The sequence below is a fragment of the Molossus molossus genome, unplaced genomic scaffold, assembly GCF_014108415.1.
Source record: "Molossus molossus isolate mMolMol1 unplaced genomic scaffold, mMolMol1.p scaffold_m16_p_11, whole genome shotgun sequence".
NCBI lineage: Eukaryota > Metazoa > Chordata > Mammalia > Chiroptera > Molossidae > Molossus > Molossus molossus.
Genome location: NW_023425346.1, coordinates 20,159,408 through 20,165,407, shown reverse-complemented (window position 1 = coordinate 20,165,407; position 6,000 = coordinate 20,159,408). Strand labels below are relative to the sequence as shown.

The 6,000-nt window shown below is 44.4% G+C and overlaps 1 long non-coding RNA gene across 1 annotated transcript in view; it reads right to left on the bottom strand.

Moving 5' to 3' along the window:
- Positions 1-901: 901 nt before the first annotated feature.
- Positions 902-6,000, bottom strand: part of LOC118625766 — a 40,038-nt gene continuing 34,939 nt past the window's right edge. The window contains exons 2-3 of the long non-coding RNA XR_004958721.1: positions 2,319-2,503; positions 902-971 (exon numbers count right to left, since the gene is read on the bottom strand). This is a non-coding gene — a long non-coding RNA (uncharacterized LOC118625766). The remainder of the gene's footprint in view (positions 972-2,318; positions 2,504-6,000) is intronic.

Sequence of the window (6,000 nt, the reverse complement as noted above, 5' to 3'; positions counted from 1 at the left end):
CATTCTTTATTGGCTGGTGTGAATCCATCATGAATCCCCAATAAAGATGCAAGTTCTTGCCCTGGCCGGTTTGGCTCAGCAGTTAGAGCATCGGCCTGCGGTCCTGAGAGACCCGGGTTCAGTTCCCGCTAAGGGCACGTGCCTCGGTTGCAGTTTGTCCCCGGCCCTGGTTGGTTGTGCGGGTGGCAGCCACTCGATGTGTTCCTTTCACGTCGATGTTTCTCTCTCTCTCTGTGTTCCTCTCTCTCCCTCCCACTCTACCTGAACAAAAAATGGAAAAATGTCCTCGATTTGTCATCGGGTGAGGATGATAAAAAAAAAAAGATGCAAGTTCTTAAGGGACAGGAACTGATCTTGCCCATCTTCCTTACCCCTGAATGAATAAACGTGGAATTAATTCTCTCTTTTTGGAGAGGATATAGAGATGAGCAGCAGCTGCCTTCTCCCCGGTACAGTCTGCCTGCACTGAGATTAGAAGGGGTGAGCACTCCCCAATTCCTCAAGGCCCATCCACAGACATTTGCCTTCCCTGGAGTTTTTCTCTAAAAGGAAGTTACAAGGAAACATGCCCAGCTCTGCTGAGAGCAACCAAATCAACGGGCCACTGGTCCACTAATGGCCACACGTATGCACTGGCCTGACAGTCGATTGTGGAATGTTTACTGAGTGGATCTAGAGAGCAGCACCTCCCTCCCTTCATGTACAAGAAGCTCTCAGCCTGGAAGGAGACTCTGCCATAGACAGCTCCAGCTCACGCGTGGAAAGCCCTGCAGATGGTGCCAATCCACAGCCTGGGAATTCGTCTGGAGATCTTTGGATGGCTGTGTCAAAGGGAAGAGGCGGCCTTACCTTCTGACTGGTGTGGATCTGATGGCTCTGATCATTTCCAGACCATTTAACACTCCACTCTTGTAATGGCTGATTGTCCAGGTCACAAATTTCATGGGCCATACTTGCTACTTGCAGGATAACTATTGATCATGTCATTGCAAGGTAAGTACCATAGAGAAGATGGAAAAATCACATAGTAAACAATTATCGCCTAAGTGCCTGGTTATTTTTGAGTCTGGGTACCAGTCATTTATTTTCGAAATTAAATTTAGCTCAAGAAAAACTTCCCAATGATGTCCATAGGGCGGATTATAAAATGTTTCCCTCTTAATTCATAATTATATCAACAGTATATTAAGTGCATTCTTATTTCACTTTCCCAGAACCCTAACACGGCTATTTCCATTCCCTGGTGCATTTCCCAACGTAACAGAATAGAAGACCAGATCTGGGGGCATCCAAGCCTGGTCAAGAATCCCAGTCCCTTCATTTACCAGTGATGTTACCTTGGGCAAGGAGCTTAAACTCTCTAAGCCTTAATTATTTATTGATCAGATGGTGTGAAAATACCTACTTTGAGGGCATATTGTTAGCAATAAATTAGATAATTTGCATAATGTGCCTGGTGTATAGCAGTAATAATTCTAAGTACCCATTTGATGTTTACACCATACCAGCCACTGTTTTAAGCACTCTATAGTATGTATTAACTTGAGCTTCACAATAAACCCCGTGAAGAAGCAACTATTATCATGCCCATTGTATGGTTGAGAAACCAAGAGACAGAATAACTTGCCTAAGGTCAAAAGCTATTAAGTGGTCGAGCTGGGATTCAAACCCAGAAAGACTGGCCGCAGAGTCCATGCCCTTTACTCTAGACCGGCCCATAGACAGTGAACACAAGCTACTCTACTTGGAAGGCAGTATGGATTCACGGCAAGAGTGAGAGGATCCCAGACAGACTTTCAGATGGCTCCCAAGGAACCCTCCTCCTCATGTTCACACCCATGCCTCCCCCTTGGATGTGGGCTGGACCTAGTGACTGGAGCCTAAAACTTAGAGTATGGCAAAAGTAATAGAACGTCACTGCCAAGACTAGGTTGCACCAGGAATTTAGTTTCCTTCTTGAGCTGCGTCTCTCACTCTTACTTGCTCACGCTGAGGAAAGCCAGCTGCCCTGCTCTGAACTACCCTATGGAGAGGTCCATGTGGTGGGGAAGTGGTGGGGAACTAATGTCTCTAGTGACCAGCCGGAGGTTTGCCAACAGCCCTGCCAGTGAGTGGGGAAGTGGAACTCTGCAAGTTGAGTCTCAAAGGATGACAGCCAGCATCACCAACTCCAGCCCACACTTTCTAAGCCCAATAAGCTAAGCAAATAAACAGTTCTTTCCAGCACTTTCCATTTCTTCACCAGCACACTTACCAAATATAAATTTAACATGCAAAGAAACAGAGAGAAAGAAGAAGAGGGTGTGTCTATAGCTTACATTTCCTTAAGATGAACCGTTTGCATCCCTGGCAGTGTGGGGTCGTGGGGAGCTCTCTCTGCTCCAGAAGGAATAAGACTTGGGTCTCAGTGCTGCCTCCATGTCACTGCTCTCCCTAACTTTGCACTCGGCAGCTGCAGAACTTTCGGGAAGTCTGTAAACCCTCTGGGTCTCAGTTGTTCCATCTGTAAGAAAGAGTAATACTTAGCCTGCTTGAGCAAGCAAGAGGACTGGACCGGATCATCGTTCACGATCCTTCCACATGATCTTTGTGGCTTCATTCACACTGAGTTTTGACAGCTCTACTACTGTGGTTCTCAAACTTTTTGGTCTCAGAACCACTTTACTTTTTAAAAATATTTGAGGATCCAAAAGCTTTTGTTTATGATGGGATATATACATAATCAGTCTTTATTATTTTCGAAATTTAATCTCAGAAGTTTTTAGAGTATTAATTAGTTTCTTTAAAAAGGAAAGCCTACACATGTTCACATAAAAATATAATTTTATGGAAAGAAGCTACATTTTTCAAAAGAAATAAGTGAGGAGAGGGGTACTGTTGTACATTTTTGTAGATCTCTCTAATGTTGAGCCTAACGGGGTGGCTGGTTTCTCATATCGGCTGTTGCATTCATTCTGTTGCAATATCACATTATCAGATAGCTTCTGGAAACTCCTCAGTATGCTGATGACAGCAAGGGCAATGTCTTAGTACTATTAAGAAAATAGTTTTTACTTTACAGAACTCCTGAAGGGTTTCCGGAATCCCCAGGGATCTCTGGACCACACTTCAAAAACTGCTGTTCTATTAGTTCTTGTTGGAAATGCTAAGATTTTTTTAATCAAACCTTTTGCCTACCCACCATCCAAAAAAATTACAAACACATATATATATATACACAAAACACACCACCCCTCCCTGGCACACACACACAAACACACAAAGGCAATTTGAGCAAACCTCTCTCTGGAAAACTGCAAATCAAAATATTAAGCCCAAGGAGAATCTCTACAGAGACACTATTCTTCAAAGTAGGGTGTCAGCTCATCTTCCAAATGGTGTCTTCCTGCTTATCTATTGAGCCCAATGAAAGCAACAAATGGCTTCTTGAGTGTCTGCACTGAGCTTCTCCAACAGGGTGAATAGCTGAAGAATTTCAAACGTTACTTGCCTTTGAAGCTTTAACTTCAAAAACAAATGCCTGGGGGAAATCAGCAATGAGGAGGCCTGCTTCAAAGGTAGCAAACCCCTGATCCAACAAAACCACAGGGACCCTCTAAGCCCAGGCGGTCAGCCAACCGGGAACCAGCCCAGTGTGTGGGTGGGGGCAACATCTGATCAGTGGGGGGCTTTCTGAGAAGACCTTTAATAAAGCACTAAGTGGAAAAGGAAATCCCTAGATCTGGTCACAATAAGTATGTGGGATATAGGGTTGGAAAAGCTCCCAGACAAGGGGTTTCAGTCCTGGGTCTACTGTCAGCTTGGTGTTACCAAAAGCAAATGACTTTTTCTGTAAACGACAAAGGGAGCATGAAGAGCACCAATGTTCCTTCCAGCTTTTTCATGCTATTTTTCTCATCGATAATGCACATAGGTCTATGGATATATTTCTGAACCAAAGGTGGGCTACATCCCCTATCTGATTTATGCCTGAAATACATAACCCTTTCATTTATTCAACAATTATCAAGACCCTAGTTTGTTGCAGGCACTGTTCTAGCACTGAAATGGCAGTGTGCAAAACACTGAAAAGTCTTGCCATGTATTCTCTTAGGAGAGAGAGACAAACACAATACATCATATGTCCCTGGTGACAAGCGTCACAGAGGAGCTTGAAGCAGGGGAGGGGAATATGGACTACAGTGTTCAGGGTTGTTCACAGTATTCAATAGGCCAGTCTGTGTAGACACACCTGTGAGCCTGGAAATTTGATTATATAACTTCGCATGAATTCAGCCATCAAAGTCAATCTGTTACCATAGGCAGCTAATTATTGATACACAGGAAGAGAACAAGGGAATTCTGACTTTGTTGAGCATATGTAGCTGGGAAGCAGAGGCCTGTTTGCTTCACCAGGAAGCTACAGCTTCATACACACTCCAGGGGATCAGAGCATTGCCTGTCAAGGATAAACACCCCTCCCTTCCCCTCCTGGATTGTCGGAGGTGGGGAGCAGGTGGAGATAAGCACTTGCATAATAAAGTCAAAATGGTGCAGGGGAGGTTCTTGTCTATAGAGGCCTGTCAGTCTAACCTGGGGGAAAGATCAGTGTAGGGGGTGGGGCCAATGCAAAAGCTTTGGAAGTTGATTGGTTATTTTGAAAAAGCACCTGGTTCCTCCCAAGCCCAAGAATACTTAATGCCAAGTGAACAAAGAAGCTCTTTCTCTCTTGCTGGTGACCCCCGCTAGCCGGTGCTCTTCCCTGTTCTCTCTGTAGCAGCCATGACTGCTCCGGGTGGGAGCCTGGATACAGCAGCGAAGCAATGCATTGCAGTTGGGAACACAAGCTAAACTCACCAAACACTGGACTGGGATTAACGTTTAATATGGCACAGGATCTCTGGACATTGGCTCTATTTCTGGCCTTGATTGTCCATAGCAGGATGGACAGAGACAGAATATCAGAGGGGCATCCTTTTGATTTTGCATTACAAATAAATATTACTACCAGACCTCATCTGCCCTTATGGGTCCCTGAAAATGCAGCTTCTTTTGACACCACAGGAATCCCACATTCACTAGCAACAAATCGACATTTATTCATTCAGGGAGTCATTCAGTCAGCAAACATTTCTATGGAACCTTGAAGATTTTGCAACTGTGGGAGCTTGAGGAGGCTGTCCCCTTGAGTGGAGATCAGCTTTTTCTCAAGAGCCAGCTTAGGGTAACAACCGACCATGGGGCTCTGAAGTCAGGCTGCCTAAGTTCGCATCTTGTGTTCTGCCTATGAGATCCCGAGATGCTGGGCAGTGGGCTGAAACTTACTACTCCCCTGTTTCTTCTTCAAAGTGGAAACAATAAAAGTACTTACTCAAAAAATTGGTTAAGATGTTAGCTTTATTCACACTGAACACTAGGCATAAAACCACTTTCAGATGGTAGCTAACAGAGCTGAAATCAGAAGAGACAAGTGAGAGGGAATTGTTTGTAGGTCCGTGACAGACTCCCTCTTGGAACACACCCCACTCTGAAATAAATAGGACTTATTTGGATTGAGACTTATTTGGATCTCATTGGGCTGGTTGAGTCTTGGAAAAATCAGGTTACATTACTCTTTTTCAGTAGATTCTGCCAGGCTCCCAAAGCAATGAAGAAAACTCTCACTGATGACTTTAATTGACCGATAGAGCTGGCTACAAAGAAGGCCGTTCCAAACACAATGGACTGATATTATTTGCGAAGGAGATGGTTTTCCTTGAGATAAAGGACTAGTATTCCTCTGTTTACTGGAGTCCAGTCTTCGCTATTCTCACTGTCCAAACACTGGCCAACCCCAGTTGGGATAACAGCACCCCCACTCCTGCCAAATGACTGTAGCCTGTCCTCCCTCGTTTGCATAAGAATCCTGCTCCATCTGTTAGAAGGAGCAATATCTGTTCATGCTAATCTGATTGCTCCTATAACTTGTATTAAAAAACATAGAGGCTACCACAAGCTTTGCTCTGACCTTTGATTTTCCAA